At 45.8% G+C, this 27,914-nt stretch overlaps 1 long non-coding RNA gene across 1 annotated transcript; it reads right to left on the reverse strand.

The window, feature by feature from the left end:
- Nucleotides 1-26,144: 26,144 nt before the first annotated feature.
- Nucleotides 26,145-27,541, reverse strand: LOC134481484 (uncharacterized). Its single transcript, XR_010056984.1, has 2 exons — nt 26,493-27,541; nt 26,145-26,228 (listed from the first exon to the last, which is right to left on the reverse strand). It is a non-coding gene; the product is annotated as an uncharacterized LOC134481484 (long non-coding RNA).
- Between the last annotated feature and the right edge of the window lie 373 nt (nt 27,542-27,914).

The following is a 27,914-nucleotide window of genomic DNA, read 5'->3' on the forward strand; positions in this document are numbered from 1 at the left end:
AGAGGAGTTCAGTGGAACAACACTGCTGATTTAGCTAAAGGGTTGAGAGGTGAGCTGGGGTTGAACAACTTCAAAGGACTTTGAATGTTCAGATAGAGATGTCCTCTGGAGCAGTAAAGATGGGAATCTGTAACTGAAGTGAGCAAGAACATTCATAAATTAGGACCCGAAGATGGTTCAATTGGTAGGCATTTGACTTACAGGCATGAGTTCTAGCCTCAGAACCCACGTAAAAAGCCAGGTGTAGTGGCATGTGCTTACAATCCCGCCACTGGTCTCCTCACGAGTATACACACACACACACACACACACACACACACACACACACACACAGAGAGAGAGAGAGAGAGAGAGAGAGAGAGAGAGAGAGAGAGAGAGAGATCTCACTGGCTGTTAGCGGGTGGTTGAAGACACACATTGCACAATGTGCATGCTACATATGATTTTTAAAGAAAAATATATTGGGGATAAAGAAGGAAAAACTCCTGACCTTGCCATATTGGATATGTCAATAAGGTTGTCCATCTGTGGTGACAGAGAACACAGTCAACACGATTACCCATGATGAGTTTTAACACTTCCCAGACTGACTCTGGGAACACTGCAGTGTTACTGGATGACACAAACAATGGCTAACTATTTAAGGATGCTGCATGGTGCATAATGGAAATGTCCTACCACTATCCCCCGGTGTTTTCCCATGACTTCCTTTCATAGTTTTTATTTAGCTATTTTATTCTGATCATAGTATTGCTTAAGCCTACTGTAGTTACAGTGTTCTAAATTTAAATTTAGATAGAAAGTTCTTAGGCTTAAGTGAATAAACATATAGAAATCATTTCAGAGCACCTCACAAGCACAATGCAAATACTTAAACTAATAATAATGTAAAAGACATTTTTATGATGTTGTACAACATAAGTTGTACCAGATTCTTTTGAAATAAAAGGTGTTTTTAATACATTGTCCTGTGGTGGCAGTCCCTCACCAGTTCCTCTACTAAGCCCTTGTTTGTTCATCTACTCAACACTCAGTCTTTATTTAAAACACGTGACAATTTATATTCCCTTAGAAAAACATTTGATGATTATAGCTCATTTTGTTCACTTGGTTCATTTGTTCTTTTGAGAATGAGATCTTGTTATGTTAATCAGGCTGGCCTTAAACTTGCAATCCCCTGCCTCAGCCCTCTGAGTGCTGGAAGTATAGACAAATGCTACCAGGTCTGGCTAGAGGCCAATTTTGAGAGAACCCACTGTGGCAGTATCTTGTTCAAATCGGTCCAAAGCATGAAAAAGGTTATTGTGTTGTGCATATCACATCAAGATTGGCTTGGGAAATTGTGGGACGTTGAGAATATCTGCCCAGCAAAAGGCTACAAAGGCCTTAGTTACTTTTCTATTGCTATGACAAGGTACCATGACCATGACAATTTTAAAAAAGTGTTGAATTGGACTGTGGTGGTTTGAACATTATGCTTGGCCCATGGGAAGTGGTACTTGGCCTTGTTGGAATAGGTGTGGCCTTATTGCAGGAAGTGTGTCACTGTGTAGGAGAGCTTTGAAGGCTCCTAGTGCTCAAGCTCTACTCAGAAAAGAGAGAACTTCCTCCTGGCTACCTGCAGAATCTGTTCTCCTACCGCTGCCTTTGGATCAAGATGTAGAACTCTTGGCTTTTCCAGAACCACGTTTGCCTGCACAATGCTTCCACCTTGATGATAACGGACTGAAACTCTGAAACTGTAAGCCAGCCCCAATTAAATGTTTTCTTTTTAAGAGCTACCTTGGTCATGGTGCCTCTTCACAGCAATGAAACCCAAACTAAGACATGAGCTTAAAGTTTCGGAGGGTTAGAGTCCATGATGGCAAAGCAAAGGTATAGTGGCAGAAACAGCTGAGACTTTACGTCCTGATCCACAAACAAGAGGCAGAAAGAGCTAACTGTGAATGACACAAGTCCTTTAAAGGCTCAAAACCCACCCCCCAGTGACATACTTCCTCCAATGAGGCCACACCTTCTATCCTTCTCAAATAGTTCCATCAACCGAGGATAAGTGTTTAGATATGTGAGCCCATGGTGCCACTCTCATTCAGATTACCACATCACATTGAGAAATATCTGTGGCCCTCACCTTAGGGCACCGATGACAGACCAAAGAATGATTCTACTAGAGTTGGATTTGGTGACCCAGTGAGTTTATTGGACATACTTACAGGAACATAAATGAAGGGTCGCTTACTGGTGATTGAGTAACACCAAAGCAGTCACATCACCAAAGCCTCGCATCTGCTTGGATGTTCATTTCTCGATAGCAGCAACATGGAACACCCTCCTTCAGTTAAATCCCATTTTCTGTAAGTTTCTACTTCCTAGAACAAAGAGAGCGTGCGCAGCTAAGACAGAATGTCACACAGGTGTCAGGGAGGTACAGGAGGGCTGGCTGAGGTCTCAGGTGAGGGTCTAATAGCCTTCCTCCTCCCCACGAAGGAATTTTTTTCTTTTCTTTATAACACATTCCAAGGAGCTAATAGATAATTCTCAATGTGTTTGTAGATAAAGCTTTACCCATTGCCATAGTGTATTTCAAATGTGTTCTTAACTTGATGGCAAAAATATACCAAAATTTCCTGATTTAGGAGTTACAAATGTGAGCTGATTTTATAACAAGGAAACTTGTGTTCTTGAATGAGTCTCTGATAAGTCTATAAAGTCATCAGATGGTTTCTGCAGTTACTGGCCTTAGTCTTGTGTGAGCTAATACCGAACTGGACCACAGTCTAATAAACAGTGAAGGGAAATACAATGAAAATAGCAGAAATACTCATAAATTGATCTGGTCACAAGCAGGCAAGCAAGCTCAATCTTATGGTTGTGTGCTCCCAGTCTCTGAATATTACTAAGATCAATACTGGCTGCAGAATAGAAAAATGAAATGAAAGCCTATGTATTCCAGGGCAAGGGTTAGAAATCAGGGCAGGCCTGAATCGCCAAGATTCTAAAAAATAAAAAATAAAAGGAGGGTGGTGAGGGCATTTACCCTCTAGTGTTGAAATGCAGATGTTTTCCGATGATTATCTGAGGAAGCATTGGCAACTAAAATCAATAAATAAAGTCACATGGTTTTCATGAGGCCTGAGATGGATCATCGCTCAACAAAGAGTAAACAACGCTCAAAGGAAACCAGGTCACTGGATGAGTAAGCAAACTCTAACAAGAAGTCACTCAGGAGACAGGAAGATGCTACATTGTAAACTTGGGAGGCCATGACAAAGACCAAGAATGCAGAGGTCACCTTAGCTGTAGTTACCAAAACAGCCATACAGTTTGAGGTCAAGAATACATAACAAGGTGTTCTCTGAGAGGTTTCTAACCTGCTGTTTGAATGTGCTGCTGTTTGGTTCCCCCAATACACGGCCATTAAAAGGGAATCTACAACATGGGGTTTGTGAGGTTCAGGCCTCTCATCTCTAACTGAGCATAAAGTCTTAGTGGGCCAAAAATAGACATTATCCATGCGTGTGGGTGGTGTATGTGTGCATGCACATACACACTGTATATGTCTCTCAGTCACCCTCACCTTATATTTTGAGACAACTTCTCTCACTGAACTTGGAGCTCACCTGCCGGCAAGATTGACAGGTCAGAAAAACCTAGGGATCCTCCGGTCTCCACCTCACTGGCACGGGTCCTGGGCATGCATCGCTGTGCCTGGCATTTCAAACGTGGGGTCTGTGGCTCAGACTCCGATTCCCATGCTTGCCGTGGATTCGCTTTATCGATTGAGCCAACTCCCCAGCTCTGTCTTTATAACAGACTGACAGAAGTGGGAGAGAATTTCCTTTTTTTTCCAATTAGAGATGAATCTCTATGAAGTTTCCACTTGACAAAAGACAACACATATATGATCCAACAGTTAGACTGCTCCCACGAATGTATGTGGAAGTCATACAATGTGATGGACATTGCCCCCATCACAGGAACATAGGGCTTGGAGTTAGGTTTGTTCTGGGATTTGAACTTGCCCCAAACAGAAATCTATCCATCTAATAAAGAAAATACCAGAAAAAGATTTTGAATTGATCTCCCTTGGAATTTGAAAACCATCTCTCTCTCTCTCTCTCTCTGTCTCTCTCTCTCTCTGTGTCTTTCTCTCTGTTTCTTTAAAGAATAGGGGATTGGGTTTTGGAGAGAATTAAAAAAACTCAGACTCAGACGCGTTTAAGTTCATAAAACAATTTAGTGTTGAGCAGTCAGAAAAGAAAGCAAGGGTGTGTGAGCTTGTGGATAGCCCGAGAAGTCATGGAAATACTTGATACTCTCCGTGTGTTTTCCACATCTCTAGATTCCTAGATCTCACTACTCCCTGTTGTTTTAGAGACTTATACACTGCACTTCCAGTCCTATACAAGAAAGGCATGAAGAGTGCCATAGCCTGCACTCATTCAGAATCAGGCACATCCGGGTTCTAGATTTCACTCTCTACAGTCAGCCATGCATTCCAAGTCAAGTTTATGGACATCTCTGATCCTCCATTTCCCATCACCGAAAGGCTTCCTGTGATGAGTCTGCAAATTTTGCTTCATCTGCAATGTGGTTTCTGTGCAAGCAGAAGGACCTGGGTCCAACCCTCAATATCCACAAAAAAGCCAAGTGCAATGAATATACCTGTATTCCAGCATGGGGGAAAGGGAGACAGGAGGATCCCCAGGGCTCCAAAGATTCCAGACATAATCTTCTTTACCTCCATTATAGAGAAGCAATCCACTTCACCCTTAGTATGGATCTAACAGTCCCTCCTAACGCTGTTACTCCTTTCTTAGCCTGTTGACGTGAGGGTATCAGGTCAGGAGGAAGTTTGAGCATTCAGTTCAATACTTGTTTTGTCTTCTTCAAGGGATCCTACTCACAGCAAACTTTTAGGCCAGCAAAGTGTAAGGTTCTGGGAACAGGAAGCCAAGTTTTTCCCATTGGGTCAGTACGGCGATGCTGAATAGAATCATTCCCACTTCACACCGTCACTTCTGCTCCTACGAATCGTAGCTGTAGGAGAAGTAGCAACATATAATGGACGCCTATTTAAAGCACACACTACCTCCTGGAGAACCCTGCCACATCCCTCCAGGCTGTTGTCTCCTAACAGATGTTGTAATTGTGTCTTCATAATGTCATTTCTCATTCTATAAGGATGACTGGGATGGGGGGGGGGGGAGGCTGACTGTCCACAGAAGGTGCCACCCTATCTATTTGATTTTTGAACCCCTCTTCTGATGAGCATTTACCCAGGACACAAGCATCTTCCCATCCTTTGCCCATTTGGAGAGATCTAGCCACTTACTTCTTCTCCCAAATAACCTTCTCACCAATTTCCTAATCATGTTCTTTCCAAGACCCTGACCATCCAGCCCATGAATCAGTGTACATCTGTCTGTTTCTTCTTCTGAGGAAAATGTGTACATATGTTCATTGGTCCACTGTGAAGATTTCCTTTCACTGGTATCCCAGAAAGGGCCTGCAATGCCTTGTTTCCATACATTGAGAAGATGGGTCATTATGTTCCTAGATTAGCCACCTTCATGTTGGGATACCCTCCCCCCCATATCCGTTGTATCAAATGGCTCTGTAGGTGTGTGCCTTTATTTTCACTTGTCAAATGCTGTGCTGATAGAGCCAAGTGCTGGCAGGATGTTGCAGGTATTGCATTTCTATGGCCCATTACCTGCTTTCTTTAAGTAAATGCTTGCCCTTATTCACCTGCCCAGATGGTTCTCTGAGGTTAACATGTTAAAAAGCAAGCATCCTTGGTGAGGGTCATGTAGCCCTCCGTGCCAAAAGGCAACATAGGAAGACGGCCCACGTGTTGTCCTGCTGCTGATTGGCTCAGACTGGATAAACAAGGAATGTAGCATTCTGTAGAATAAACAGCTGGTGGCTGAGGCTGGGGCAGAATGACCGATGGAGCAGACAGATTGACCTGGCAGACAGAGAGGACAAAGAGAGACGCAGAATGGGACAGAGCAGAGAGAGGGAGAGAAGAAGAGAGGAAGAGAGGGAGAGAGGGAGAAAGGGAGAGAGGGAGAGGGAGAGGGAGAGGAAGAGGGAGAGGGAGAGGGCACCATGTGGAGCAAAGCAGTGGTGAAGTCTGGGTAAGTTAGGAGGCTACCTGAGTGACTGCCACAGCAAACAGGCCATTAGCTTTATCCTATATAGATATCTCCATGTCTTTATTACTAATCCTCAAGTGGGACCCCCAAAGTCCTACAACACCTTCATGTTGCTCATGTGTGTGCTTCTGAATGCTCATGTTCTATAGACTTCTCCCAGTCTCATTTCACAGCTTCTTTTGTGCTTTTCCACTTTATATTTCCCATGCTCTAGCCTGACCCTTTCGTTTCCAAAAGGATCACCTCAACAAATGAGCTCTTACATTGGGGTTCATGCTATGAGTCCTAAGTTCTTTCTGTATGATCCAGTTTGGCTGTGCACCTAGCTAACCAGGTAGCATCAGAATCACCCCATGGCACACATGGGGTGCCCCCATGACATCAGCTGTACTCTGATGGTCAGTGAATTCCAAGATCAACATCCTGGAGCCAAGAACTGGACCCGAGATACAGAGATAGTGGGAGAAATATAAACCATTCATGAAGAAAGAAAAGGAGATTCGTGAGAATGGACGTTGTCCTGAGAAGTGGGAAAGATCTGAGTCTCAGTGAGACAGAACCATTGAACGTGAAGTTCTGGCATTTGGAGGGAACACGTTTGCTGCGGTTTTGTTCTTTACTTTTCTGTCCTTGCTGTTTTCTCACATTCAGCCCACCGTCAGAGGAGTTTCCAGTGTCATTGGTTATTCTTAATCTTCACACCTCTGGTGTCTCTTCCTTCCTGCCCTATTTTCCTTATCAGGGCCTAGACTTAAAGAGAAGAGTAAGTACCTCAGCCTTCAACAAGAGACACAAAAGAAAAAATTGCAACTACGTTTGAAGAAACCTTCGAGCGAGATTGAGTAGCATGTAGCACCGAGACACTACAAAATGCTGGCATTCGTGACTAATAACTTTTTACTTTGCCTAAAATTTTTCATGCAGCTCACTTCATTCTGGATGCTAGAATCAAATATTCTAGCGGGCTTACCTTGCCATTCTGTCTTGAAGTGTGATTGCTTGTCTATTTTCTGATTAAGGTCATCCAAAAACATCTTCTGAATTTATATAGACATATCAGACGCCAAAAGTTAAACTTTGAAAGTATTTAATTCCTTTTCTTATTATCCTTGTAAATGAAGTACTATCAACCCTTTCTTCTGTCTATATTACCTGCCACACACACACACACACACACACACACACACACACACACACACACACACACACACACAGGGCAAGTGGACCATGCCATCAGACAGAAGAACTGGTAAGGTTGAAGCAGGTTCAGAAACTCTGGGGAATCATGATTGAGAATGGCATTGGAACCAGCTCCCAGCCATGCTCTACCTGTCCTGGAACAAGTGACCACCACACCCCATTGAGATGGCCATGACAACCAGTCATGTAGGTACAACATCTGACATCCTTCCCCATGCAATAAAGCATCCTTAACATCTCAGACTGAGCCAACAGGAAGCATCTACCTCTGGACCCCACCTTACCCCCCAAAACATTTATAAAGTCCCTGTCCCCATGGAATAAAGTGCATGCGTTGTGTCACCAAGAATCATCTCTGGGTAGCTGATTTATTGTGCTGTAACACACTGCATTCATCACTGGACTCAGCTCCACCCAGCCGGTGGAGCTCATGCTACCAGGGCTGCTGTTGGCTGTGGGTTGTAGCCACATCCTGCCACTCACTTAGTGGCTCTGGTTACAGCTTCTGGCCACTGACTGCAGATGGTAGCGAGGAGACCAAGAGGCCTGCCCCACCCAGGCTTCTCCCTCCAGAGTTGTAACACTGGGCATTTGGTCTAGGTCAGAGCTTGGCTAAACCTTTCATGGTGGCCAGGCTAAAGATACTTGGATTGTATCCTACCTACCTGAGCAGACCACCAACAGTGCTCTGGTATCCCAGAGGTGAGGCAGGCATGCAGCCCCCCTCATGCACGTGTGTGTGTGTGTGTGTGTGTGTGTGTGTGTGTGTGTGTGTGTGTGCAATTGATTTACAACCTGTAAATGCTTGCCATCTTTGATAAATTGTGATGGAATAAAGGTCAGACAGACATAAATTTTAGTTTCTGTTACCTTTAAGTATCAGGGTAACTTGGGATAGTTATTTTAATTCTTTAAACCTTAATCTTGTGTATGTGCTAAGTAAGGATAGTGATGGTGAAACTAAATAAATGGAGATATATATATATGTATATGCATATGTGTATACATGTATATACATATACATACTCATGCACACACATATATATATACATATACATATATATATACATACATATACATACATATATGCTAGGGATTTGAGAGACACTTTATTTGGTAAAGTGCTTGGCTTCTCAGCATGAGGACCTGATTTGCAAACATGACTATGAAAGGCTGGGTGGTAGCTGGAGCTTGTAATTCCAATACTGGGGAGATGAAGCTAGGCAAATCCCAAGGGAGCATTGGCCAGCCTGCCTAGACAACTTGGCAAGCCCCAGATCAATGAGAAACCCTGTCTCAAAAACAAGGTGAATGGTGCCTGCAGAATGTTTCTGAGGTTGTTCACTGGCGTCCATAGGTACACATATGTGCAGCTATACACATAAGCACCTATACACCAGATCATGAACACAGGAGATTAACACATACTAGGCATCCACTAAACGGTAATCTTTCTCATCTCTACCCTTTTAAGAATATTTGTATTTATGCTTTGAGAAATCCGTATGCACGGATGTATCTTGATTACATCTACACTGAATTTCCCCTCCAACTCATCACCATCACACTTTAGCACTCCCTTCTCCCACTTGCATTAGGTCTCCTTTTTTATTTTTGATTTATTTTTCTAAAGATTTGTTTATTTTATGTATACAAACACACTGTAGCTATCTTCAGACATATCAGAAAAGGGCATCAGATCTCATTATAGATGGTTGGTAGGAATTGAATTCATGACCTCTGAAAAGAGCAATCAGTGCCCTTAACTGCTGAGCCATCTCTCCAGCCCCTGTATCCTTTTTTTAATAACCCATTGAGCCCAATTGTTGCTTCTGACATTCTCATGGATGTGGGGCTGTCTTTAGGATTATGGAAAATTTACTATAACCCCGAAAGAAAATGACTCACCCAGCAAGCATCAACACCAATGTCTCTTTCGGTGTAGAGGCGCACCATAAGTCCATCTCCCATCCTCTTTGGGAATTTTGACTGCTTTGATCTCAAGAAGATAACCACAGATGCTGCGTTCACGAGTGCTGCAGCCATGACATGTCCAGAGGACAGCACTAACCAGCTGTCCCCCCAGTGTCCCCCAACTTTTGCAGGTTTTTCTTCCTCCCTTCCTCAGTATTCCGAGAGGCTTGCTGGGGTTGACATGAGCATCAACAGTCACTTTTTCTCATCATTTAGAACAGTTATAACTTCATCTCTAACCATTTTTCTTGGAAACTATGACTACCTCTTTCTGTCCTCTGGCTCTACATAAAACTTCACCAACGAGGGATCTCATAATGCTGCATGCTCTTCGTGGCCGCTGTTTTGTTGCGTCTAACTTCGCTCACATTTTCCGTGACACCTGCTGGATTCATTCCGTCCATTCATTCATTATCTCCTTTTGTAAGCTTTCTGAGGTTGTGCTAGATAACCAAGCCCAGAGGTGCCATGTACGGATCGCACACTGCTCCTGCATTGAACGATCTGATGTCAGCCAAACTCGAACGTCCAACCGCTTTCCCTCTGCCACCAGGTATGAGCTGCCTTCCTGAGGGACGCTAATGTAGAGGAATGTTGCTTGTCTTGAATGGTTGCACTGCTTGCAGGTGAATAATTAGTCACTAGTCAGTGTGTAAATACTCCATAAATTGCTTTATTTGTTCATGTAAAACGCTCTGCAGAAAGAGGAGGGATTATAGCAGCCGGGGCTGAACAGGAGAGATAAGGCTTTGTGGCAAGAAGATGCAGGAGAGGCAGCACTGCCATGTATCCCTCTGCTGGGAGGAAGCTTACAGCTTCTCCTCATTTCCTAACAACATTGACCCCCCTGGGTGAAGAACCTAAAGGACAAATTCCACTCTTCTGAGTACCAAAGCCAGCCATAAGCTGAACTTAAATCATATCATAAAAGCCCTCCAAGAAACCGGAGGGAGGTTCAGACAAAACCGAAAAGAACCCAGAGCTAAGTATGAAATATTACTCAGAACCATGTCCTTGCCTCTCGGTGCTGATGAAGTGAAAACCTAAGCAGCATCCCTTGCAGACTTCAGGGAACGCTGTCCAGCAGCCATCTCCAGTACTTAGCAGTGGCTCTTACAGGGATTCCAATTCCAATGGGGAGTTGGGGGGAGGCAGAAGAGACGACGAGGGGTCAGCCTCACATCCTCTCGCTGGAGCTGACTCGCCAGGTGACCTTCAGCCAGGCACCTCCCAACCTGGGCCTTCATGCCTGAATCTTCAGCTTGAAATGAGGTGAAACCACAATTTGTGCTTTCAATTTCCCCCCCAATCAGCTTGGTTGACCATGAGCTAATAAAAAAATATGTCGCTTAAAGTGTAAAAAAGAGGAGCTGGCTCACCAGGTAAGAGCAGGCGCTGCTCTTGCAAAGGACCTGAATTCAGTTGTGGGCAGCTTGTAAGCAACTTGTCATCCCAGCTCCAGGGGATCTTATACCCTCTTTTAACCTCTGAAGTCACCCCTCCCATCTCTCTCTCTCTCTCTCTCTCTCTCTCTCTCTCTGAAGTCACCCCTCCCGTCTCTCTCTCTCTCTCTCTCTCTCTCTCACACACACACACACACACACACACACACACACACGCGCGCGCGCGCGCGCGCACACACACCACATAAATACAAAAGTTTTTAAATTAATATAAAAAATAGTCTAGAGACATAGCCCAGTTAGTTGAGTGCTTGCCTAACATGACTGATGCCCTGAGTTCCATCTCCAACACCACATAAAACCAGACTGTTGTTGTAAAAATATAAAAATAATAAAGAGTAACGGTGTCTTTTACCCCGTTAGCTCTGTACCGCGGTGCCCTAAGATATCTGCTAGATATCTTGGTGGAAACACATCCCAGCCGCACACTTTCCTACACTCAAACCCTCACATAAAAGAACACACAACATAATAATCTTAGATCCAACTGGTAAGATATAATTGCCCACTTAAACATACAAAGCCCGGTACTATCCATCCCTTGAGAACATTATTTACAACCTGTAAATACACAGAGCAGAATCTTAACATCACCTGCCATCTTGTCCTGCCACGGCTTCTCCACTCCTCTCCTCCGCCCTGTCTCTTCCTCTCTCCCCTAGTCTCCTCCTCTTCCTTCAAACTTCTCTCCCACCCATCCTTCCTTCTCCTCCAATGACAGGCCTCCTTCTATCCTGTACCTGCCTCACCTGTGACATCATCCTACACCAGACATGAGAGAACATACCGTAAGCCCAGTACTTAGGAGATAGAGGCAAGAGGATCAGAAGTTCAAAGTCACCCTTAGCTACCTAGCCAGTTCAAGGCTAGCCTGAGCAACAGGAGATCCTGCCTCAAAATAACACATAAAAAACCTAATATCCTTTTTAACCTCTTTATATATTTGTTTGTTTGTTTATTATTTTTACACTCTAGATTTTATTCCCAACCATCCGGCTGTTCCACATCACATACCCCCCATGAGGATGTCCCCACCCCACCAGACTTTTAAACTTCTGAAGTCTAATATCTTTTTAAAAAGAAGTTTGATTAGCATACAATCACCAGGCCAGGAGACAATCCCTCAGGATGGCTAGTTCCACCCAAAGACACTCCAAGGAGACTGGAGAAGTAATAAGCCCCTCAATGAAATTAACATTCTTGTACCTCCCTGAGACCCCTCCTCCTGTAGTTGTTTACAGATCTTCCCTACTAAGCTAATATCCTTACCTCATCTGGGTTCTATCTCAAAAAGAATAAATTTTCTAAGTCTACTTTCAGACCATTTAATCAAGAAGACCCAAGGAACCACAAAATGGGGCCCCAATTTCCCCCCATAACAGTATTAGGTGTCATGATGGCATTTCAAACATCTGTCTTTCTGCCTCCTTCTCCTCCTCCATTGCCCTCCTTGGTCGAGCATCCCATCTGCTGTGCCCTACTTCATATGCCATCAGGATCTTCTTTTCCTCTCCTATGCTTTCCTTTACAGCTTCATACCCTATGTCAGCATCCATTTATGTATATATACATGAACATTCACCCAAAGCTAGGATACACACATGAAGGGAACATGGGACTTAGAATATATAATATTTTTTTCTTTTGAAATTTTCATTCATATATGTCTTAGTTAGAATTTTATTGCTGTGAAGGGACAACATGACCAAGACAACTCTTATAAAGGAAGACATTTAATTGGGGTTGGCTTACAGTTTCAGATGTTCAGTCCATTATCATCATGGCAGGAAGACATAGTGCTAGAGAAGCCCAGAGCCAGGAGGAGGATCTGATTGCACACTGGGCAGAGCCTGAGCATTGGAGACCTCAAAGCATGCCTACACTAGGATACACTTCCTCCAAGGCCACACCTCCTCCAATATGGCCACACTTCCTAATAGTGCCACTCCTTATGGCCAAAGCTTTCAAAGAGTCTATGAAGACCTATTCAAACCACTATGCATATAATGTATTTTAATTATATTCGCTCCCCGCTTCTTTCCCAAATACTCCTAGACTTGCTACTCAACAAACCCATCTTCCCAGCTTTATGTTCTATTTTCCTCTTTATAACTTGGTCCAATCTGTGCAGCCCATCCAATGAAGCATGATCAACCTACCAGGGACCACACAATTAAAGAAAACTGATGCTCCCTTGTCCCTGAAGTCATCAACTGTCAATAGCTCCTCAAGTAGGGATGAGGGCTTGTGAGCCCCTCTACCTCCCATGCTGCCATGTTGCCTAGCTGTATGTTGTTTCAGGTTTTAGGTAGGCAATTTCATCTTCTGTGAATTCATGAGTGCAGAGGTCATATCATGCTCAGAAGACACTGTTTCACTGTGGTCCTCTCTGTCTCCTCTTCTACAATGGTGCCTGAGCACTGGGGTGGGATGCCTCATTCATAGGTAAACACTCTCAGACATTTGCTCTCTGTATTTTGACTGTTCTTGAGTTTCTGTAATTAACAACTGTCCACTGCACAAGGAGACTTTTCAGATAAAGTCTGAATGCTGCACTGTGTATAAAGATGCAAACTTAGAGAGCAGTTTGACAAAAACTTATAGTCGTAGATTTACTCTGGGGCCTATGATCTCCCCAATAATTGGTCTTTGGTCAGATTTACAGTATCAAGCATTTGTCCCTTCCTATGGAGCAAGCCTTAAATACAATCAGAGATTGGTTAGCCCCATAAAACTCATATTACTGTTGTACCTGTGGACATAATTTGCCACATCAGTTGTTATTGTAGCTCATAGGGTTCATATCTGGGTAAAACTTCCGATGATTTTTTTTCTTCTGCAACAACTGTGTAGCATCTTTCCATACTCTCTCTCTCTGTCTCTGTCTCTCTGACTCTCTCTGTCTCTCTCTCTGTGTATATATATATGTGTGTGTATATGTATATATACATATACACACGCACACACACACACACACACACACACACACACACACACACACACACACACACACATATATATATATATATATATATATATATATATATATATATATTTACTTAGCCAATGGGAGGAAACTTGGTCAGTACCCACTTGACTTCTTCAAACCCCATGATCAAAGTTGGTGAATTTTGTTTTGTTTTGTTTTGTTTGTTTGGCTGGTTGGTTGGTTGGTTTTTAGCAATATGGTCTTACCATCAAATTCTAATCAACAACCAAGAGTATGGCAATGTCCTGTATTATCGTGGAGAATATGTGTCTGGAACATCCCTGAGCAATAATTTAAGGGGAATTATCCCACACCTGACTAGAATTTTTATTTGACAATTTATGGCATTTGTTAGAAGCCTGTATAGGGTAACCCCAATTCAACTTTTATATGAGTGTATGCATTTATGAAATGTAAAGAAATCTTCTATATGGCTTTTCCAAATGCCCTTAGTGTTAGTTAGTCCTTCCTCACCCCTTCCTTTGCCCTGCCCTCCCATTCCTCTCCCAATTTAAATCTGTCTCCCCATTATTTCCTGTTCCCCTTCATATCACCTATATTTTACTATCCATATTCCCTCAAGATATTTTTTCTCCTTACCACAGCACCTCTTTTCTAGTTGCCTAGATTCTACATATACTTCAAGTTAAGAATACAGATCTAAAAATTCAGTGCTGGGATCCACTTATGAGAAATTTTCAGCTATAGTTTTTCTTTATAGCTGAATAAAAGCCAATGGTATTTAAGTACACTTTCATTACCAATTCATCAGTTGATACACATTCATCTTTGTTTCCATAGCAAAATTATAGTAGTAGATTCACCCATGGGCTCTTGGCTGGGCTTATAGTATTTGGCATGTGTTTCCTTCTTGGGAGTGGGTCTTAAATCCTATTAGAAAGGGGTTGGTTACCACCATAACATTCCTGTCAGTATTGCACCTTCAGGTATAACTTCTCACCCAGGTGATTATTGCTTTCCTGTGCTAGCTATTGTGAATAGAACAACAATGAACATGAACAAACACGGGCCTCTGTCATAGGATTTAAAGTCCTTGGTGTATAATCCCAGGAGTGGTATGACTGGGCCATAGGGTCAGTCCACTGCTTGCTTTCTAAGGAATGCCACTCTGACCCGCTGCATAGTAGCCACACCAGTGTGCAGTCAGCAGTGCCTGAGGGATCCCCTTTCCACACATCCTCACTAATACTTACTGTCTTTTGTTGTCTTAATCCCTCGGTAAGTAAGAAGAAGCTTCAAGTACTGCTAATCCTTATTTTCCTAGTGGCTGCTGATGGTGAACCTGTCTTAAAATGTTTCTTAGCCGTGTGTATTCCTTCTTTTGAGAACTCTCTGTTCAGTGAATTTTTTAATTGAGTTGTTTACTGTCTTGGTGCTTAATTTTTTTTCAATTCTTGGTATAGTCTAGAAACTAATATTCCTTCAGATGTGTAGCTGGCAGATGTTTTTAGGCCCTTTATTTTTCATTCTTACTTTTGGTCACCTCTCTTAATACATCTTTACTGAGCATCAGCTCTTACTGCCTCAAAAAATGTCTCCTTAATACTTCTTTATAAGGAGCTGGGAGAGGTGGGGGTAATTTTGGAAACAGAAAACCTTAACATTTTATGCTACAACATTGCTTCTCCACCCTGTTCTGAGAGAAGAGAGTAGTTTGGTGACTGAGAGGGTCAGTATCACTCTGTGTCGAGAAGCCAAGCAGGACTTTAAATACCTAAAATTGGCCTCTGTAGAGGAAACTCACCCTGCCTGTGCTGAAATCAAACTCTAAATACCTCCTCACACCGCCCAGCTAGAGGGAGGAAGGATTGCAAAACTGTTCCTAGTTAACCACTGCCAAGCAAGGTCATTGGTAAACAGCCTGGCATTCACTCTGCTGCCTACGTGGCAGGTGGCTCTGAAGCAAAGTAAAGGTCTACGGGGCAGATGTTGTTCTGTTGGGCGCTCAGACTTAGATATCTGGAAGATCTGAGGTGTGTCCTGGTTCTAGCATATGAAGTGTAGCTATATCATCGTGAACTAAGTGTCGCTAGCACTGGTTTCCATGGCCAAGCAGAGAAACAGAGAACTGAAGCCCTAAAGTTCAGTGATGATGTTGAACTCCTAACCTACTGAATAGAGGCTACAGCAAAGTCCACTGACCAGAAAGCTCAGCCAACTGGAATGCACCAGGTCTTTGGATTTATTAGTTAATAAGATTTCAGAGGGGGTAAATATAGAGACAAATAGTGACACAAGATAGGAGACAGAATGATGGATAATTAGATAGATAGATAGATAGATAGATAGATAGATAGATAGATAGATAGATAGACAGACAGACAGACAGTAGGTAAAGAAATAGGACCACGTACATAAAAGATAAATGTTCTATCATTAGTCCACAAAAGAAAAGCACCAATTATCCATTTGCTGCCATGTTACTTCTTATATGTGTGTGCCTGTATGTGGAGAACTGAGGACAAGTTCTTGAGCACCATCCAAGCTCTCTTTCTTTCCTCCTTCCTTTATCTCTGTACCCCTTTAACCTAGAGCTAAGTAGGCTAAGATGAATGGCCAGAGAGCCACAGGGACCTACCTATCTTTGCTCCGTAAGTTCTAGGATTACAAGTGTGTATCACCGCACCTAGTTTATCTACCTGAACTCTTGGGGTGGAACTTATGTCCTCAGGCCTGCAAGGCAAGCTCTTTACTGGTTATAACCTCCTGCTATCTCTTTAAATGGATACTTTCCCCCCTAAACCAAGGAACACTATCTTAGCATGCAGGACCGTCTCTGCTAAATTAAATTGCTAGGACTTAGTCAACATACTGTTCTTTGCTTTTCTTAGTGGTGAGAATTCAGTGAAAACTTCGTGCTGGAATGGAAATATCCTTTGACCTGCTTCTGAACACCCTTCCTCTAAGATGCTCTTAGGACTAAAGGATTCTTTCAGTGATTATTTCAATCTACAAGTTCCTCAAGGCCTGCTGCAAGCCCCATCAACTACTTGAAGGTTTTCCTGGTTGTCTTTGATCATGACACGCTTCCTTCTCTGAATTCCTATAGCACCTGCAGTATTGGTATATAATCTAGGGGTTAGCTTTGTCAAAAGGGCTTTTAGACTTTAAAGTGTTTGAGAGGTTACATTTTCATTCAAAGTGCTTACTTGCTTGCTTGCTTGTGAGTTAAGGCCTTGAGTACTGTAGGCTGGCCTTGAACTTACTACATAGCATAGCCCAGGATAAGTTTAGACTTCTGAGCCTCTCGCCTTCACTTCCCTGGTGCTGAGATGATTGGCTTATATTGCTACACCCTGTTTACGCAGTGCCTGGCTTGCACCTATAGCTTCCATCATGCTAGACAAGCGCTCTATTCAGCTCTGTCTTCAGCCCTGGCTTTTCACTTTTTAAGCTAAAACCTAAGTTTTGTTACCGAAAGAAGCACCACATTAGACAATGTCTACAGCAAGTCCAAGTTTAGGCAAACAAAGCATAAAGTGCTAGAAAGCAGTCTGAGATTCAGTGAAGTCTTGAAGTCGAGAGCCTAGAAGCCTGCCTGTTTTCATCGGATGACTAATACATTGAAAACAACAGAGAATGACTTCCAGAAGGGAACATTAGCCTTTGCACTTTAATATTATCCCTTGAGTTTCCGCAAGCTAAGTAAACACCAGAGCCACCACTCCCTCCTCTTGCTCAGACAGCCTCTAGTTCTGATTTGGAAGACTCCAAGATGACAGAAATTTTCCTTAGGCAAAGGCAATGATTTTGTGGGTCATTAGCTCTGTAGTTTAGGAAAGAATTCATGGATGGAATTGCACATACCACAGTAAAAAGTTTCTGCAGAGCAAAGCAAACAGAAGGGTAAAGAGAGAAGAGGCAGCCTGCAGTGCAGAATCAGTGAAGAATCATTAATAGCTAGTCATCTGGCAGGAGATTAATATCCAGAATTTAGGAGGAACCCCAAAAATATCAAACATCAAACGAATAAGTATGCTAACCGGGAAATGGGCAGGTCAACCGAACAGATACTTCTCACAAGAACAAACTGGGCTGGAGAAATGGCTCAGCTGGTCAAGGGCCTGCTGTGTAAGACAGAGGACCTGAGGTCAATCCCAAGAATCCATGTGGAAAATCCAGGGTGCAGGGCTGGGGAGGTGAATACAGCCTTCCATGTCCTTGGAGCTCACTGGCCAGCAAGCCCAGTCTACTTCCTGAGCTCCAGGCCAACAAGAGAGATAGGTGATTCCTGAGAAATGACACTGAAAATTGTTCTCTAGAGTCCACATGCAGACATGCAGATGTGTTCCCACATATACATAAGATAGTTTATAAACGCGCCATTAAAAAAAAGACCCAATGGCCAGTAAACACTTGAAAAATCTACTGTCTTTAGTCATCATAGAAATGAAAATTAAAAGTACCTTGAGATTCTGTCTTATCCAGTCAGAACGGCTGTGCTCAAAAACCTCCCCAAACAGCAGACGCTCTAAGAATGGGAGTGGTTGGAGAGAAACTTCTAGATATAAGCTGACAGAGTGACTTGTTTTTTGCTTCTCTTTATTTTTTAAATATTTATTGGTGGGTATGTACATGTGAGTGTGTGTGTGTGTATGTGTGTGTGTGTGTATGTGTGTGTGTGTGTGTGTGTGTGTTCATGTAGTGCTGTATGCAGGTTTACATGGATGCATATGTGTGTAGAGGCCAGAAATTGAGTTCTTCTGTTTCTCTCCATCTTTTGTTTGTTTGAAACAGGGTCAACTATGTCACTCTCACTGGCCTGGAACAAACTCACGAGGATCTGCCTGCTTCTGTCTCTGGAATGCTGAGATTAAAGGCATATGCCATCATGTCCTTAAGACAGGACTCTCATTGGCCCGGAAGTCATCATTCAATACAACTTGCTGGCCCAAGAGACCCAGAAATCCACCTGTTTTCATCTATCAACTGGGATTCCAGGCACTTGTAAATACTCCTGTACTTTTTTATAATATGTATTTATTCTTTGGAAAATGTCATGCATTTATACAATTTATACAATCTGGATCTCTCTCTTCCTCCAACTCCTCCCCTGGGCGTGAGCAAGCTCTTTAGCACATGCATGGGCCTAAGGTCATCCACTGGGCATGAGCGAGCTCTTCAGTAGTACATGCATGGGCCTAAGGTCATCCACTGGGCATGAGCGAGCTCTTCAGTAGTCACATGCATGGGCCTAAGGTCATCCACTGGGCATGAGCAAGCTTTATAGCTGCAGCAGCAGATGGTACACCAGAACCCCCTCTGTCTTCCACACTGGAACTGTTAATTGGCTTGATCTTGCACAGGTCTCATGCAAGTAACCATGGTGACCACAACTGCTGTGTGTCCATGTGGGGAACAGGCAGGCCTATCTAGGGGACAGCAGTTCACAGCACTCTCCCTCATCATCCAGATCATACATTCTTTGTATCCCCTCTTCCAAGATGTTCCCTAAGCCTGTGAATGGGGCTTGATCCAGATGCCTTATCTACGTTTGTTAAGCATTCACTGTTACTTATCGTTGGCATTTTAAGTAGTGAATCTCTTCAGTACCCACAATGCACTGCGATAAGGAGCTTCTCTGAAGAATTAGGAGCAGCACAAATACATCCACCTTTATAAACCTAAACATCCATAGGTGATTTGACAACATAACTATTGAGAAAAAAAACAGCATCAAAAGGTTCTCCCCTGGGGTCCTTGACTTTCCTGGCCATGTTTTTGGCTGTGTTTGCCATACCAGCCATGAATTCCCTCCTGTGGAGCAGTGCTCACATCCAAGAGATTATCCACAAGCTGTTGTGCCGCCATTGCAACCACAGACACATCTTGCCTGGCAGGTCTGTATTGTTGCATAGAAGACTCAGCACTGGCTGGAGAGATGGCTCAGCGGTTAGGAGCACTGACTGCTCCTCTAGTAGGCCCTGAGTTCAAATCCCAGCAACCACATGGTGGCTCACAACCACTTGTAATGAAATCTGATGCCCCCTTCTGGTGTGTCTGAAGACAGCTACAGTGTACTTATATATGATAAATAAATAAATCTTAAAAAAAAAAAGACCCAGCATTGGATAAGACCACTGATGTCCCTTCTCCCCCAGTAGCAGCTTGCATAGGGTTTTCTAGCACTATGAGTGGTAACCAGCAGGGAGAGTTTTCTGATCAGTTCAGGATTGATTTCTCTATGTCCTGCAACAAAAGCATGTATTGCTTTTAGGGATGGGTCCTGTCACCATGTTACAGTAGGCAATCAAGAGCAATGGTGATAGGCTGTATGGGTTTTGATGCCTCTGAAGCCTCTCTGACCAATAAATCAGGGAAGCAATTCATGCCCAGAACTGAGCTTTTCACTTAATAACACATGTCTTCTGGGAACAGGATTGTTCACTAACAAGGAGTACTTGAGTTCAAACTTCCTCTAAAAGTTACATTTTTTTCAATTAGATTACAAAGCAGGGGTCTTCATATCGTCTAAGTTTTGGTTAAACAATCCCTTCCCCACCCTGTCCCCAAGCCCACTTAAACCTTTATTCACAGTATGTTTCCCCTGAGTGTTCATATTATGTTATACAATTCCTTCATTAAATTGTTTTTATTTGGATAGCAAGATCACAGGTGTTCCCAAGTAGCTTCTTCATGCACAGTTCATTTGGGTTAAGTTTTCCTCTGACCCTGCATTCCCCAATTCCCATCACTCCGCTGCCCATCACATGTCTCTCTCCTCTATTCCTGCTCTCTACTTTTATTTTACCTGTATTCTGCTAACACCAGTAGCAGCACCACAGCCTGTACCAGGCCTACTCACAGCTCCCAGGAATTTTACACCAGAAGTCTAGCCCCCACCTAGCTCCTGTATCAAGTTGGGAACTCAGCTTCTCCTACCTAGGCCTGCCTATGTCACCCGATTAAACCCCAGCTCCAGCTGCTTAGGCCTGTCTATACCTCCCCAAGCTTCCCTCCGGGTGCCAATTCTGCTCAAAGCTTCTGGGAATTTTGTGGCTGTGGTGCAGCCCGCATTGCCTCCCATACCTGGAGTTTTATGTGAGTGCCAGGAATCCAAGCTCAGCTCGGGTCTTCACACTTGCACAGCAAGACAAGCAAGCACATTATGGACTGAGGCGTCGCTGCTGCTCTGGGACCACGTCCTTTTAAGCTTCCGTATGTCACTGTCTACAGACTTGTCTCCGGCTCTGCCCACACAGATGCTCAGGAAATGCTTGCTAACTGAACGTTTTTATGATCGCGGTTAGGAAGATGGGGATTTTTTTTTCCCCTCTCTTGAGTCACCCAGGAGCATCGTTCTCATCCAGAGATGACCACGTTTCAGAGAGAGGGTCTCATAAAACATACAATTTAATGAAGCCATCTGGGAAGACAGTCGTCATATAAATGCAAGGTATTAATATTATCTGGCTACTTGGGGAAGAACCATGTAAATTAAGGTGCAGCCCAGCTCCATAATTCAAATCTACTATTGACGTACAGGTCTTTGGATGATAGACTTTTCAGATTGATATTTCTCTCAAGTCCAAGGCTACATCTCCTAGGCAATTTTTCTAGCTACTTTTGCAGACAGACTTTTTCACTTTTTTGGGGAAGTAGATTAGACATATTTTTAATTTTTTTTTTTTTGGTTCTTTTTTTTCGGAGCTGGGGACCGAACCCAGGGCCTTGCGCTTCCTAGGTAAGCGCTCTACCACTGAGCTAAATCCCCAGCCCCGATTAGACATATTTTTAACAGGAGTTTATCAGCATCCGCTGAGCATCTTGGAACAGTTTTTTTTTAATGTGTCTCTATTGCTTTTTTTGATAGCTTCTCTTCTTTACAAGCAAGAAATGTTACAAATTACTTAAGCACATCATTCCTGCTTGACTAATTATGCAGAATGCTGTGTGGGTATTGAGCAGTCTAATCGATTCAGCTGCCTTTGTTTCCTCTGTATTCTTCTATCAAAAAGGTGTCTTCTACTTCTGAGGTTTTTCTAAAGGCTGCTCTAGAAGGAGCAACCCAGCACTGCGTGATCCTTGTTAACCAATTGTTCTCTGGGAAGTGGTTGCTAAAACAACTCTGTACCAGGGTTCTCTGGAGGAAGCTAACAGATAGAATGAAAATATACTACAGAGGCGAGTTAATAGACTGGCTTGGCTTGCAGCAGACAGGCTTGACTAGTCCAGCCCTGACTGTCTGCATGCTGGAGAGACTGTGAACTGAGATGTTCAGCCCATGAGATGGATACCTAGAAGCCTCAGTCTGGAGCTGGAGGTCTAGAAGATGTCGATAGTGGTGCTGGTCTTCAGTCTACATCGGAAGCCAAGGAAGCTGAAGTCTGATGTCAGCAAAGATTAGCAGCAGCAGTAGCAGCAGCAGCAGCAGCAGCAGCAGCAGCAGCAGCAGCAGCAGCAACAACAACAACAACAGAATAGACATATTTACCTGCAAGAAAGCAGGCAGGCAAAAGCAACCCTGAGTTTTTGATAGAATGCATACATGCACATGTGTGCATGCATGTGTGTGTGTATGTGTGTGTGTGAGAGAGAGAGAGCTGCATGTATGTAGTGTCTTCAGATGCCAAAAAAAATGTATCAGATACTCTGGAGCTGGCTACAGGTTGTGCAATGCCAGGAATTGGTGCTGGCAACCCATACCAGGTCATCTGCTCCTCCCTGCTAATTCTTATCTTTAGCCCACTTAGAACCGTTTATACTGGGCCACCATTAGGAGGTGTTGTACATTCTCTCAAATGTCTTCATCCCTTAGTCAGTCCTTCCTGAAAATGTCTCCCAGACCCACCCAGAGGCATGTCCCAAGTGACTTAAAACACAAGTTGGCAATTGAGATCAAATCACAATTAAGAGTTCAGTCACAGCAACGATTGCACCACGACAACATCTTACAGGCCCGGGCTCCTGATCCTTTCTATAGCCTGGGACAGAAATGGAATGTACTCCCTGTACTTGACACAGGGCCTTGTGATCTCTACTGAAGAACTTTTCATTGGTACTGAGGCTATGGCTAGCATTGTCATGTGAACTAAACGTTCTGTTGGTGCTGCCCACTCTCCCCCACCCATGTCTGAAGAAGAAACAGGATCCACTATTTGAGTGGACCTGCCATAAACACTGAGTCCATGTGGCTGAGGCACACACACACTCACCACACACTCCCCCGATTATACACAACTGCGTCCAGTCACATCACTCTTCATGGACATGCTCTGGGTTTCATGTTGGAGGTTTTCCCAGGGACCACACACAGGGTTTACTTTGGTCACTAGGGGCAGGCTTTCTGGTCCATCATTATCTATTACCCAGTGTTTTTATTTCCTTGATTCGATTTGATTTTGTTTTGGAGACAATGTTCTTCACTAGAACCAAAGATACCTTATTTGCAAGAGTAGTTTCCCAGTGATCTCCAGGGATCCGATTTTCTCTGCTTGACCCTTTCCCTGGAAACATAGTAAGGCTACAGACGCATGCATCTGGGAATGAACACACCTGTGCATGTGTGTGCGTTTGCGTGTGTGTGTGTGTGTGTGTGTGTGTGTGTGTGTGTGTGTGTGTGTGTGTGTGAATGCTGGGTATCTGAACTCTGAACTTCATACTTACAAGGCAAGTTCTTTATCGACCGAGCCATCTCTCCAGCACAGCCATGAAGGTTGGATACCCAGGTCCACTTCAGAGCAACTCAGAGCAGATGCAATGTGACTAGCTTTGGCTGCCCCTGTTGCTGCCTCTGCTGTCCCTATCCTGTGGCCCCTCCAACCCCTGCTACCCTTCCTAACCCTCCTGCCAGACCTCCTGCCCCTACTGCCCCTCCTATCCCTGACACATCTCCTGCCCCTGCTGCCCCTGCTGCTCCTGCTGCCCCTGCTGTTGCTCCTCCTGCTGGCCCTCCTGCCCCTGCTGCCCCTCTAGTCCCTAACATACCTCCTGCCCCTGATGCCCCTCCTCCTGCTTCTCCTTCACCTCCTGCCCCTCCTCCTGCACCTGAAGCCCCTCCTGCCCCTCCTGCAGCCCCTTCTGCCCTTGCTGTCTCTCCTCCTTCCCCTCCTGGCCTTCCTGCCCCTGCAGCCCCTCCTGCCCCTGCAGCCCCTCCTCTCCCTGATGCCCCTCCTCCTCCCCCTCCTCCCCCTCCTGCCCCTCTTACCCCTCCTGCCCCTCTTACCCCTCCTGCCCCTCCTGCTGCCCCTGCTGCCCCTGTAGCCCCTGCTGCAGTCCCTCCTCTCCCTGCTTCCCCTGATGCTCCTCCTCCTCCCTCTCCTCCTGCCCCTCTTGCCCCTCCTGCCCTTGCTGTCCTTCCTCTCTCCCCTTCTGCTCCTGCTGCCCCTCCTTCCCCTGCTACTCCTCCTGCAGTTCCTTCTGCCCCTTCTGCCCTGCCTGCAACCTCTCCTCTCTCTGCTGCCCCTCCTGTTCCTCCTGCAGCCCCTTCTACCCCTGTTGCCCTTGCAGCCCTTCCTGCCCCTCCTGCCCCTGCACCCCCTTCTGCTGCCCCTCCTGCTCCTCCTGCAGCCTTTCTGCCCCTCCTGCCCCTCCTGCAGCACCTCCTGCAGCCCCTCCTGCAGGCCCTCCTGCCCCTGCTGACCATGCAACCTCTCCTCTCCCTGGTGCCCCTGCTGCCCCTCCTGCAGCCTCTTCTGCCCCTGCAACCCCTCCTCTCCCTGCTGCCCCTGCTGCCCTTCCTTCTGCCCTTCCTCCTGCCTCTCTTGCCCCTCCTGCATGCCCTCTTACCCCTGTTGCCCCTGCAGCCTCTCCTCTCCCTGCTGCCCCTCCTGCCCCTCCTCCTGCCACTTCTCCTACCCCTCCTGCTCCTCTTGTCCCTCCTGCAGGCCCTTCCACCCCTGCTGCCCCTGCTGTTCCTCCTCCTGCTCCTGCAGTCCTTCTTGCAGCCCCTCCTGCCCCTCCTGTTGCCCCTGCTGCCTTTGTTGCCCTTGTTGCCCCTCCTCCTGCCTTTCCAGCTGCCCCTCCTGTTCCTGTAGCCCTTCCTGTCCCTCCTGCCCCTCCTGCCTCTCCTGTCCCTCCTGCAGCCCCTCTTCCCCTTGCTGCCCCTCCTCCTTCCCCTCCTCCTGCCCCTCCTGCTGTCCCTCCTGCAGCCTCTTCTGCCCCTGCAACCCTTCCTCTCCCTGTTGCCCCTGCTGCCCCTGCTGCCCCTGCTGCCCTTCCTCCCGCCCTTCCTCCAGCCCCTCCTGCCCCTCCTGCATGCCTTCCTGCCCCTGCTGCCCCTGCAGCCTCTCCTCTCCCTGCTGCCACTGCTGCCCCTCCTCCTGCCCCTTTTGCCCCTCCTGCCCCTCCTGCAGGCCCTCCTGCCCCTGCTGCCTCTGCTGTTCCTCCTCCTGCCCCTCCTGCTCCTCCTGCAGCCCCTTCTCCCCCTCCTCCCCTCGCTGTCCCTCCTCCTGCCCCTCCTGCTGCCCCTCCTTCAGGCCCTCCTGCCCCTGCTGACCCTGCAACCCCTCCTCTCCCTGCTGCCCCTGCTGCCCTTCCTCCTGTTCTTCCTCCTGCCCCTCCTGCCCCTCCTGCTCCTGCTGACCCTGCAACCTCTCCTCTCCCTGCTGCCCCTGCTGCCCCTCCTGCAGCCTCTTCTGCCCCTGCAGCCCCTCCTGCAACCCCTCCTCTCCCTGATGCCCCTGCTGCCCTACCTCCTGCCCCTCCTGCCCTTCCTGCAGGCCCTCCTGCCCCTGCTGACCCTGCAACCCCTCCTGCCCTTGCTGCCCCTCCTCCTGCCCCTCCTGCTGCCTCTCCTGCAGCCTCTTCTGCCCCTGCAGCCCCTCCTGCAACCTCTCCTCTCCCTGCTGCCCTTCCTGTCCCTCCTGCTCCTCCTGCCCCTCCTGCCTCTCCTGCAACTGCTGCCCTTCCTCCTGCCCCTCCTGCAGTTTCTTCTGTCCCTGATGCCCCTCCTGCCCCTCCTGCAGCCTCTTCTGCCCCCGCAGCCCCTCCTGCAACCCCTCCTTTCCCTGCTGCCCCTCCTCCTGTTTTTCCTCCTGCTCCTCCTGCCCCTCCTGCAGCCCCTTCTGCCCCTGCAGCCCTTCTTCCCCCTCCTGCTGCCCCTGCTGCCCCTCCTGTCCTTTCTGCCCCTCCTCCTGCCTTTCCTGCTGCCCCTTCTGCTCCTGTAGCCCTTCCTGCAGCCCCTCCTGCCCCTGTTGCCCCTGGAGCCCCTCCTCTCCCTGCTGCCCCTGCTGCCCTTCCTCCTGTCCTTCCTCCTGCCCCTCCTGCAGGCCCTGCTGCCCCTGCTGCCCCTCTTCCTGCCCCTCCTGCAGCCTCTCCTACCCCTGCTGCCCCTCCTGCCCCTGTTCCTCTAAGTTGCTTCTGGTTGGATATGGCTTCAGCAGTGAGAATAATGACTAGCACAAGAAGCCTCAGGCTTTAATCTTTCTGCATTAGATTGTGCTAATGATGACATTGCTTTCCCAGCTCATCCTCTCACATCTGAAAAACAAAGAGAGGTTGCTGGTTTTGTTGTAGGGGATGCAGAGGTTCCACACTGTGCATGTGAGGGTCGAAAGACAGCTCGCCAGAGTCTGTGTTCTCATTTACCATCTAGGTCCCAAGGACCAAACTCAGGCGCCTGTCCGGGATATGCAGTCTCCAGAGCCCCTCATCCTCTTGCATTGTAGTCACGCCCAGAACCTAGCATACCCAGAGCTGAGGAGTTAGGCCCCTGCGTTCCTTCTATCTTGGATGTGAACTTACAGATTTAGAAGTCGGATGCGAGGAATCTCCCAGCGTTCATCGTCTTTGGACTCTGCCAGGCGCTGTCCTGGTTCAGCCTCTGTGAGACAGGAGTGTTGGGAGTCTCAGCAGAACCAACTGAGGTGCTCTTTAACTTGGAAACCATAAAAGCAAGCTGGTCTAGTAAATGCCACAACGCAAGGAATGGTGCCATAACATGATAGGGAGGTGCAGTCCTTATTTTTTGTCACTGTAATAAAACTCCATGATCAAAAGTGACTTATAGGGGTAAAAAAAGAAAGTGCTTATTTTGGCCTACAGTTCCATTGGGAGAGTCCATAACAGAGAGAGAGAGAGACAAGAAGTAGTCAGAGAATGAAGCTGAGGGTTGTATATCCATCCATATCCAAGACTCAGGCAGAGAAAACCAGCAGGAAGGCAAGCCTTACAAACGTTCACCTTAAGACTCACACACACACACACACACACACACACACACACACACACATTCTCTCACACTCACACACTCACACACACTCTTACACTCACACTCACACACTCACATACACTCACACACACTCATACACACTCACATACACACTCATACACACACTCACACTCACACACATTCACACACACTAATATATACACTCATACTCACACACACTCATACTCACACACTCACACACACACTCTCACACACATACACACACTCACATTCACACAATCTCTCACACACATACGCACACACTCACATTCACACAATCTCACACACACTCACACACACTTACACACCGATACACACACACTCACACTCAAACTATTCACTTGTGTGCACAGCTGTTTGTACTCTTAATGATGCTCTTAATGCTAAGAATCTCCGATGTACAGCTTTTCCTGAGGAGACATGAAGAAGTGTCTCTTCACTCCTGGCAGGGCAATAACAGACCACAGACACAAGTCCATATGAGCCCAGGATGCTGAGTCAATGAAGTCACTCCTGGTGGATCAATATATGAGAGGCTGCTTCCAGGAGCAGGAGAGATGACTCATGGCAGTAGTCCCCTCCCCATGGACTTTTTACTTCCTATTTACTCTACCACTTCTACTCCAGACCAGGTGACAGGAGAGGGCAGTAGGTAGGATCTTGAATGAAAGTCTAGGGACCCTCTCTCCCTCCATCCATGGACCATGAGGCTAAGTTGCTAGTTTCATCTCATGATTATGCCCTGGCTATCTGTGTATTGCCTTTCTTATTTTCCTGTTTAGACTGGAAACACAGCAAGGTCCTCTGTAGTTCCTATAGCAATCTTGTCTCTGTGATGACTATAACCATGTCACGCTTAGAAGAAAAAACTATATCACAATACTCTCTAAAGCTTTCTTTTTCATATGACAAAACATGAAACCGTAGTATGAAAGTGATGCCAAACAGAGTCAAAA

Source organism: Rattus norvegicus, chromosome 13 (genome assembly GCF_036323735.1).
Source record: "Rattus norvegicus strain BN/NHsdMcwi chromosome 13, GRCr8, whole genome shotgun sequence".
NCBI classification, from domain to species: domain Eukaryota; kingdom Metazoa; phylum Chordata; class Mammalia; order Rodentia; family Muridae; genus Rattus; species Rattus norvegicus.